Consider the following 11,385-nt stretch of genomic DNA (forward strand, 5'->3'; position numbering starts at 1 on the left):
GAGCCTACTTGGTTAAGACGTTTAATGGGCACGTTGAGGCTCTAAAATCAATCCCATCATAATGAGTTCCATCATCCATTTATAGATCATTGTCACGTGGATATTGCAGCTTCTCTAGCATGTCATCAGTATCGAAGAAAAGCTGTAAATGCGTAAATCTTTGTATAATCTAGTTCATATACTAACATGCAGTGCACTGTAGTGAGCATGATAGAATCTGACACATACATTAAATATCAGATTCAAACTGTTCTAACGTGAACAAAGGCTTCTGCTAGGGAATGGTTGACCAAGAATTAAAAAGATAATAATATTAATAATTTAATGGGAGCTCAATTTAAATATCCTATAAAAGACAACCCAAGGACATAATTAAGAAAAAACAGATGTTAACAGGAGAAGATAACCAATCATACAGCTTCAATGAAAGACCACACGATTATAGTTGTTTATTTCAATACAGAACCCCGTGGCTGGAATATCAAGCTTGTGTCTAATGATGATTGCAATATGATGTTTGTTAAACACCTCAGCACTTTCAGATCTCAGACTCAGAGTTGTTCTCAGTCTGAAAGGAAATTAACGCGGCTCCACATGGTCCTTGATATCTGTCAACGTAGAATCGTACAGTCTCTGAACCCTTGCAGGCTATTTGTGCTAATTAGATGTTTGTTTCTCCTGAGATCGTCTTAATAAAAACCAGTGCCAGTTTCATGATTTTCAATAGTCAATGTTTGATTTTAGATTAATAAAATGTAAGTTTATATTTATAGTTTATAGTACACACACACACACACACACACACACACACACAGATATATATATATACATATATATACATATATATATATTTTTTTTTTGTAGCTCTATCTGTTAGAATCAGAAATAATCTCCGATTTGTTTTAAAATATATTTGCATGTATGTTATCAATCAGCAGCACTGCTGCTGGCTACATTCCTCGTAAACATCACGTCTCAATTCAAAATATTCGAAATGACCCAGAAGCATGGTGGTGTGAGAGGAAGAGCACACGGCGGTGAAAATTAGTTCCCATAAGCTTTGACTTAGCCTCCGAACTCACCGGATCCCGAGGGAGTCTGTGCAAGGAGGAGGGACTGACATGAGCTGCCGGGAATGGAAGACATGCAAATTAACAGGAAGGCAAACACATACAAACTAAAGAGATTTGTGTTTTCTGAAAGGCATGCAACAACTAAACAAACCCGCAAAACGTAGGAGGTTCAAAAGAGATGTGATCTCTGCAGAAAAAATAAATGCAAACAAAGTTTTAGCATCAGCGTTTTTTGTCATTGAGAGAAATTGGACTTAAAATAAAACTGCTTCGACAAAACAAAGCAACAATGTGGGGATGCTCTTCGTGGGGATACACTACGACGTGATGGCAGCAAATAAACAGCAAACAGGAACTTTCAAGTTTAAAATAACTTTATTCGGCACATTTAACAACTCATGTCAGGTTAACAAAAAATAACTGTAATTCCTCAAGAGACTAATATCATCTTTCAACTTTTTGGGATGAAGTGTTTAAAGTGGATCAAATCAGAGTAAATCACAATATCCACCTCTTTTACTTTTTTGTTTTATAGTCTACATTCTTAAAAAGAAACTGCTTTTACGGCCACTCAACCTTTCATCCTTACTTTTGCCACTGCCCTCATCCTGTCAGTCTTATCAGAATATAAATTGCACATTAACCTTTCCAATGAGTGTATTGACACCAATCATGACAGGATGGCCTGACATAAGAAGTTTGATCCAAGATATAAATATACTCATTTTACAGAGGAAGTAAGTAAAGGAACACAGTTTCACTCTGAGAACTCATTTGCAACTGGATGCACCCTCGCTCTGCACAAATAAATAGATGCATCACTAATGTCTGTTTCACCTGTGCATGCACACACCCTTGGTCTTGGCCTAGATTGTCCTTAGAATTTATCACCCCTTATGTCATAAAGCATTGATGTCACAAAGACGCATCAGGAGAAGGTCTTTATGCTCATTATTGGCTTTATTTCCCAGTGGAGCTGCACATGTGGGCAAGATGGTTTTAAATCAAGTCCTGCAGACAAGATTGATGTGCATGTGCAGCCAAGGTCTGCTGTCCTCGACTCGCTTGTCCCTCACCTGTGACGATGCACTGGAAAGCAACAAAAGAAGATGTAACGAAAGGATATAAATAGTGAAATAATTAATAGTTTAAAAAAAATTAAACGTGTTGACTGAGAAACAAAAAATGTGCTGTTCCTGGGATCTTACTCCGATAATGATGACACACCCAGACAGAAAAATACGACGAGTGGGCTTCACAGGTCACTCCGTCACTCGCATATAATTGGATCCAGGGTCAGAGCGTGAAAAATCTATTTTTATTTCAATGTCCATGCTGCCTGCCTGATCTCACAGATGACTACGAGCCACAGTAAAAAGCTTGTAAATATCGTCCTGTTGCTCTTACCCCATCATGCAACAATCAACCCCCTACTTGACTGACAATCGTTTTTTTTCTCTTACCCCATAGGTACAAAACAGCATTCTTCACTTTGCTGCTTTTGCTAATATAGATTTGTCGGGTTCACATGCTTTACAAAAAGGGAACTTTCCTTTTTTTTGCATTATTAAGTATGTCCATTTGCACTCCAGCAAGTGGATGCAGCTTGAGTTCAGCCAACATGTCTGGGAATTAACAGTTCGATACGTGTGTGCGGTCACATAGATTTATCTTATAACTACCCAGCCTCCAACATGGAGGAAAATGGAGGAGAATTGCACAAGCTGAAAAAAAACCCAATAACCTCTTGTTGCTGGCTTTGCATCCATTAACCAGGGAAGAGTGAATCATTGATTCACAGCAAATCATAGGACACAGTCTCTAATATCAATGCATTTCAAAGAGAGATGTGAAGGAAACCAGAAACTATACAAACCTCGAAAAGGGACAACTCAGAGAAACCTCACCTAAAATTCATCAAAGAACCATTTTCCTTTGGCTTACAACACTGTGGATAAACACATTGAAACACTTTCATACATTAATATTATTAAAACAATTCTCAGCTGGTTTCAAATGGAGGCACTGGAGTAGAGTATTGCACTATTTTGTATTACCATAAATCTGTAATTACAATAAATGTGACAACAAAGCTGAAATCAATCTGTGCAGTTCAGTTGGTTTCTGAGACATCTGAGATATTTTCAGACATGTTGTGTCCAATGACAAGAAAAGAACAATTAACAAGAGTACACTCAGTAATTGAAATCATTCAAATGTATCTTCAATTTTTGATCCATTCAATAGAAGTAATAACCATAAAGTCATAAAAATGATGGAAAAACCTTTATAAAGACATATCTGCTTTCACTGCAAACAAAATTATGTTTCATATGATTGAATCACATTTATTGAATTAAGGCACATTTAAACAGCTATAAAGATGGACAATCACATTTAGTCCTCAACTAATCAAAAGTTGTGAACACAAGGACACTTTTTTTACTGAATGGATGTACTTTACAACAAATTCAATATAGCTCACCCGAATGGATGTGAAAGCCCACCTATAAAGGTGGATACATACTTTGTAGGAGAGCTACTTCACTGAAACGGCCCATAGAACAAGGAGAGTTCTGGTCAGCAACAATCATACTCCACAAGAAGTTCAAGAGCTCAAATTCTGGGAGGAGAGAGAGGAAAAAAACAGACAGGATTCAGGCGGATGCTGTGTTCTTGTGACATGCTTTCTGTTTTCTGTGAATTTGTTTTAAGCCTTCGGCTGAAAATGTTATTAAAGTTAGCACAGAATTATAGCCATGGTGTTGACTGGATACAACAATCACAAAACAAGTAAATATTTAAAAACTGTGGGAACATCAAAATGACTTTGCCATTAAAGCTGAATCTCATGAAGTTCTGTTCATTTCTCAGACAGTCTGTCATCTTTTCTGTCTGCGTCTATGACAGCAAATGGACCATTAACAAGAAACATCACACATGAACCACAGAAATTAAGAGACACCTCAGATTTTTCTTTCCTTGTCACAATTTGTGTATAAAACAGTGTAATTTTATCACAAGACAAAACTTTTTCTTAGTCAGACATAAAAGGAAGTGCAGTTGTTTCATACTCTTTGAGTGAGTGTGTGTTACCAGTCATGTATAATACAAATTTTACAGAAATTCCATTTGGAATTAACAATTTACAGATACATTATCATTCTAAAAAAAAAATGCTATTACATACTGTATCCCCGACTAGCAAGTAGAATAAGTGGTCTCATAGTGACTTGAAATGTATGTGAGAGAGTTACTAGGAGAACAACCTGCAACTGTAGCACTCACATACGCACGCACGCACCATTTCTACATAGCAACGGCATGCAATCATTCGGTATGAGTCACCGCTGTTGGATATAGCCCCCCACACACCCCTCCTTCTCCTTCGCTCTCTACTCACATCCCCTGTCTGACTGCAATGACACATTTCAACTTAATGGTATTTTCCCAGCGTTTTCACCTCCAGCCTGATATCCGCACGCAAAGATAGGTAGGAAAAATGAGGTGAGATTAAGTACAAGCCAAGGCAAGCACACAGAAACATTTGCCTTAAATAATGATTTAATAAGAATGCTAAAAGGTCAGATGAAGTTAGCAATACTGTTACAAAAGGAACAATGAGCAGTGTGGTTTGGAAGTAAACAGTCCCCGCATTTTACATGACTTGAAAGTGTCACATCAAGCAACATCTGCAGGGACAATGTCACAGAGTGATCAGGAGACACACATCAATTCACACCTCTGCATTGAACTCTGCTCGAAAAGAGAGCCATCAGCATTTTGTGTGCCTCTATCTTTCTTCCTTATGGTCTTATGTTCTTTCTCGTTTCTTCCTCAGGCTACTCTGTCTGGTGTCTTCTATTCTTTATGACACAATGCTGTCTGTTTATTGTTTGTGTTCTTGAAAAAGGACAGTGACGATTGAGGGAGCGGTTCTCCATTGCAGCCCTTCTAATTGCTTTACCAGCAAAGTGGACTTTGAGTAGTGACAACATGTTAATGAAGGGATCTCATGTGGCCCACAGAGATTGCTGTGAGACCCAGACGTCACATATTAACTACTGCAATCAAAATTAAGGCACATCCAGTTATCATATTTCATTTTATCATCATAGTCAGAAAACATTGGTGGCTTTAGCATTTTGTCTCTTAAACTGATGTTGTGTTTCCACTGGGTCTGTCGCTTCACGGCAATGATGATCATGAGTAATGATGGTTTCAGAACAAAAAAGTCCTTATTATTATTATTATTATTATGACTTATTATTATTATTGAAACAAGATTAATTTAAATAAGAAATAAAGATGAGAGAAACAGAGGGGGTTCATAAAAAGCATCCACAAATAAGAGAAAACCATGTGTTTTTGCACATACACATGTGCCCAAAATTCCAAATATAAATACCTCCTGTCAGTCAGATCTTGCTGAACTAGAATAAGATTTAGTATTGTTTCTGTAAGAAATGAACTGCTGAAAAGTACCGAACATGACATCTGCTGCCAAAACTTCTAATTGTTGAACTTCACGTTATTAAATGTCTATGCAAACATTTTTAAATGCTTGGTGAGACTACGGAGAGACTATTTTTGGATTTCAGATTCCCATTATTACCACCGTCTGCCTAACAAAGTGACAGCGACCCGCAGAGAGTACACTGACAGCATGTGCATATTTTGTGTGTGTTGCTCAGACAGACATTTTCTCTGTTGGAGCAGAATCTGGTATAACAATAAGGTTCCTGGAAGGAAGAACTCAGGTATGCTGCTTTTGACAACACAAGACATGGTGACATGTGGGAGGAATACAGAATGCACATGCAAATATTATGACAACTATTTCAAGACTCATTCATCTATACTGTGTGTTGTTGACAGTGCACTGTAACAGAAGCCATGGAGAGTGCACATAGATAACTTTAAATTAATAACAAGGGAAGTATATTTTCTGACTAATTGTGTGGCAACAATGGATTTCTGTCATCCAATGTGTTTTTCAGCTCAATCACTTTTGTAATGAAATTAAATCACTATGATGTAATGTACAATGATGTACTTGTGCACCAGCATTCGGTGCAGGTTTGCTTTGACATGAATATGAATCTGACTCCTCAGCCTGAATGAAGGCAAGGAGGATTACTGAAATGTATGACGGCAAGGCTCCACATAGACATTGTTATCTGCACTTAAGAATGAGAAGTAAGTTCAAACCCTAATATTTATTCTGTGTGGATGCATTGCTGTGAAAAAAGTATAAGGATTCATTCACCGCTGACAATGCAAGCGTTTATAATATTTACTGACAAAGGGATGTTTTTACTGTATTGTTATTGTATGGTCTTACTGGGCCCATGAGGCCGAGGAGGGCAGTAACCAAAACCAGATGCTCATTACCCATAAAGAGTAAAATGACTTGAAAGAGATAAAGATGGTCACAACCAGGTGGCCATTAAATGAACGCATCTTAACAAATCCTGTGATTAACTTTATTTTGTCACAGTCCCAGGTTTTTTTTTTTTTTTCATTTAGCGCAGAAAATTAAATGATAACATGATTACAAATGGATAAATCATCTCAATGCCCTTCAAAGATGATTACATTTTTTTACTCTACAGATCCATTGTATGGCCTATCAGGACCAAATATTTGTATTTATTTTGAAGGTGGCAACAGACCCCAGCTGGCTTTCTGAGTGGAGATCAATCTATTGTTTCAGAGCAGCATATAGGCAGGACTCTCTTCACTCTTGGGCAGAGCTCTGAGACAAGCATTTGGCAGAGATGGATGATGCCTGCAGGAATATTTGACACATTCAAAAGATTTTTAATTTTTTACTGGAAAAGGATCGTAACAGTAAATCTAGAAAACGTACAAAAACTAGATCCCAATCAAAATCTAGGAATTTCTCAAAGCAAATGAATTGAAAGCAGAAGTGATTCACAGCATAATGATCAGCACATCTTTCCAGAAAACAATAGGAAAATAGAGTCAAAAGTCTCAGTGAGAGTGCCAGCAGGACAAAATATGTGGAAAAAGTCTGCTGCTCATGTAAAACATCTTGGCCAGTATCATCTTCTGTAAAAAGAACAGGTAATTTGACAAGTAAAATTGCTCTCATTTCCTGAAAACTAACATAATTACACATATTAGGCTGTGATAGCCAGTGGAGCTTGAAGTAATTCAGGGCACGAGAGAGCAGTGCCAGGAGACTCCAGCAAGGGTGCTTCTTATCTTTATTCAGGTCAGGATACGTTCCAGTGATCACAGAAAACTGTTGACGAGGAAAGAAAATCTCTGAACACATAATAGATGCTATAATGAAGCAAGAAATTTATCAAGTGAGGTGAATCAAAGAGTCAAGGGTTTCTCACAAAATGAAAACTCAGCTGGTTAAAAACAAAAATCCCTACATATCTTTATATAAATGCAGTTTGTATATTCCCCTGTCAAATCCTTTTGCTTGCTCAGCGGTGGCAGTCACCGCTGCTGCCTCCATCGGCTTTGGACCCTCAACTCAGGCCCTGGTCCCAGGGAAATACCTGGACACACCTTCCATCATCCGCCATACCTCTTTGGGTGCAGTCGCGCTGGCGGCCTAACCTCCTGGAGTGACTTCGGGAAAGCCCGCTGCTCACCTCACGCTGAGTTCCAGGCTGCCTCTGTCCGCTGAGCCATCTCTGGGTCACCTCTGTCGCTGGACTGCTTCATCTTTCCACCTGGCCCCCTTGGCTGGGCAAGGCCGCCTTCTTGTTCCGGGCCATCTCTGTGTTGCCTGTGTCTGCTGAGTTGCCTCCTCTGTCCACCTGGCCCAGGCCCTGCTGCCTCTGCAGGCTGGCTCAATTATTTTCAGTGGAATAAAATGTATCACCCCCCTCATACTCATCATGACTGCTCCCCCAGTAAACCAAACAAAATATATAATGTATTTTAAAACTCAAAGTACAGCAGAGCTGCCCACTTCCATGCATGAAAAGTAAAAATCACCTGATTAACTTTTCACTCACATGCACCGATTGGCAGTAACATTACAAGTAACACGTTACTGTAATCTGATTATTTTTTCCAATAATAATAATAATGCATTGGTTTTGTATAGCACTTTTCTTGACACTTAAAAAAGCTTTACATTGCATTATTCATTCACCCCATACTCGATGGTGGTAAGCTACATATGTAGCCACAGCTAATTTCCTGCCTGCAGGCTGTTACTGCATTACCTAACCATGATTTTGTGTCATGAGACTGTCTCCTGACAGGCATTGTTATGAGACAGTCTCGGTATTAGTGTAAAAAACAGGGACGTGAAGTGACCAACAGGAGACAACATGGAGCGCAGGAGAGAGCAGGACTCAAAGCTCGAAAGTACCGACATTACTTTGAGTTTGACTCAGTAAAAGTGACAAAAACCTTAGCCACTGCTGTACACTGTGAAAGATTCCACCTCAAAACTGAGCAAGCAGCACAGGAAAGTGAAACTTAGTGATGAAACTATTGTGTCAAAACTACAGTGGATACAATAAAAAGCTTCTCCAGCAGACAGGAGTTCAGTGACATAGTAGCAGAGCCAAAGACACTGCTTCTTTCTGAAGAACATAGCCCCAAAGAATGTTTGGTCAAAGCTAAATGTCAAGTCCAATTCTGTCACCATGAAAGTCCACAGCACAGTGTAAGGTGACATACTTAAGCTAACACAAGTGACCTTCACAACACTATCGTACATTAGCTGTATATCGAAAGCATTTCTGGAATAAAGACCACAGGATGTGTATTTTTTTTCTTTTTTTTTTGTCAGTTGAATTGCCAGTTAAATCCTTGATTAGTCACCCAGAGGCATCATACCTGTGGAGGCAACAAATCTCTTCAAATGAGCAGAATCAGGGCTTGGTTAGAGTTCCTCTCATCAAACAGCGTGCAGGCAGACAAGAGGGTCCTCGTTTTAGCTGAGGTGAAAAGCTGCACATGTGCTGGTGTTACTGCTTTTTCACAGCATTCACCTCTTCCTCAAGACCTGTCCAACTTCCTTTCATCCACCTCCGCCTTACTGCCATCCTGTCCCCATCATCAGTCAGGGGAAGGCGCCTCCAATTGGCAGCCTCCACACTGACATATACAATGAAGCATAGCCCTGCTTTTCACAGTCAGATTGCACTAAGTCTTACATAACTCACGTCTGTGAAAATGCCACTCTCGTCTTGCTGCTGTCGAGCTCCACATCTTCCACACAAGGCAAAATAGGTTCTGTAGGTGCTGAACACAGCAGAGGAATCCTAATTGAAATACTGCTGCTGCAGCGGCTGCAGTTTAGCCTTTGAGAGGAGTAATGATGGTAATGATCAACCTGATGATCCAAACTGAGGTCTATCCTCAGCAATGATTCTCTCCTCCTCCATGATGACCTGGTCAGCTGCAGAAGCACCTTCAGCAACAGACTAATTTTACCAAAGTGCAATACAGCGCGCTAGAGGAGCACATTCATGCATTCATTCATTCATTCATTTGGCAATGAGACTCTAGCTATTCTATTCTATTCTATTCTATTCTATTCTAATCTGGCTGGCCCATGCCTGGAATCTTCCGCATCGTGCATGGACTGTGTTAGCATATCCTCCAAGTCAAGTGTAAGGAGTTAAATGCATTAGTAGTCTATTAAAAGTTCCAACAGATAACCCTGACACTAATGTTCTGGTGGAAACACAGTGATCTATCTGCACAATAATGAGATTAGAAACAGAGTATCGGGAACACAAAGACCTTCCAAAACACGCTACTGAGGCTTAAGACTCCTTTTCTGGATAAAAAACACAAGTGTAAGTGTTTTCCCAGTGTACCACTGTTTTATTAATAATAGAAGCAAAACATTTTTTTGTGTTAGGGTATTTGGAAACGTTAATTTACAGTAAGATGTGATCACTGAAAAGGCACACTTTGTCTTCAGTGTCACACTGGTTTGCTTTTGTACATTGGGAATAAAGTTGCTTGAGGTCAAAATAAGAAGCATAAATGGGTTGATTAGTAAAAATCATAGTTTGTTTGGGTTATATAGATTTTCTGAATGACTAGGGTGCAGTGGATATCTCCTTTAGTGCATTCCTCATGGCATTGAGATTTTCTTTTTCATTAACTGCCTGTGGAGAGATGCAAAGCCCCCGTCTTCAAGAGATCATGAAAAATTCATGATGATCTTCACGTTCACGTTGACATAGCACTTTCTGAACATGTAAGAACATCTCACTATCAACAGCATTTGTCTTCTTGAAGAGTTTACTTTGTTACGCCCTTCGCTGTTAAGGAAACGTGCTTTTAGCAAAAAAAAACAACCCAAAAAACCACACAAACACAATGTGAAACAGACCTTCAACCTATACCTAATAATTGGCAAATGCTCTCAGTTAAAACAAAATGTGAAACACTTCTACAAGTGACGATACAAATTTACAAATACAATCTCTACTGGAAAGGGAGGGGCACAAGTCCAGAGGTGACCCGGGAGTGATAACTGGAGCGAGTAAATTCAACTTGTGACGGACCGAGATGGAAAACGATTGACTCATGTCCATGTCCCGCAAACATTGTAGAGACCGACCACACGAACAACAAAACCGTGTTAATTGGTCCATATGTTGTCCACAAAACGGGCAAAACATGACTCTGTCTCTTTCTAGCTCAGGTCATTAATGTTATCAAGTCAGATTTATCTACTCTCGTCACCACTTCCGGCTCACCTCCAGACTTGTCCCCCTCCCTTTGTATTGCAGCTTGTAAAAGTGTTTTGCATTTTGTTAATTTGTTTTATGAAATGGAAATGTCTTTCGGGACTGTGTCACGGTAATGTCATTTTGTTTAATGATATGTAAAAAGGTTTTCCAAAATGCAAATTTGTCTCGCGATTTGTAAAAGTTTTTCACATATTGTAGTGTTGTTTTGCACTTCTCGGCCACCGTATTGAAACTGTTGATTAGATCCAGCACGCCTTGGTGAGGGGGAGACCGGCTTGGTAAGAGAGACATGGTGAATGCAGAAGAATATTTACTACTGTCTTACCAAATTACAAAATGCCACATTTAGCATTAAACCTATTGTTGTATAACAGAGCGTCACAGACAAGCTCACCTTAAGGAGGAGTAAAAATTAAGATATATGACACTTCAGAGTAGTTTTGTTCTTACTTTTTCAAAACCTGCACCGACCCAAAGAAAGTTATTAGAACAAATTTGAAGGAAAGCTAAGAACACAGTGCCAACATAAGTGTACACAAATATATATAATAATGAAAGACTTAGAAACATGTAAAATAGATGATCATACAGTAATT

Source organism: Blennius ocellaris, assembly GCF_963422515.1.
Source record: "Blennius ocellaris genome assembly, chromosome: 3".
NCBI classification, from domain to species: Eukaryota; Metazoa; Chordata; class Actinopteri; order Blenniiformes; family Blenniidae; genus Blennius; species Blennius ocellaris.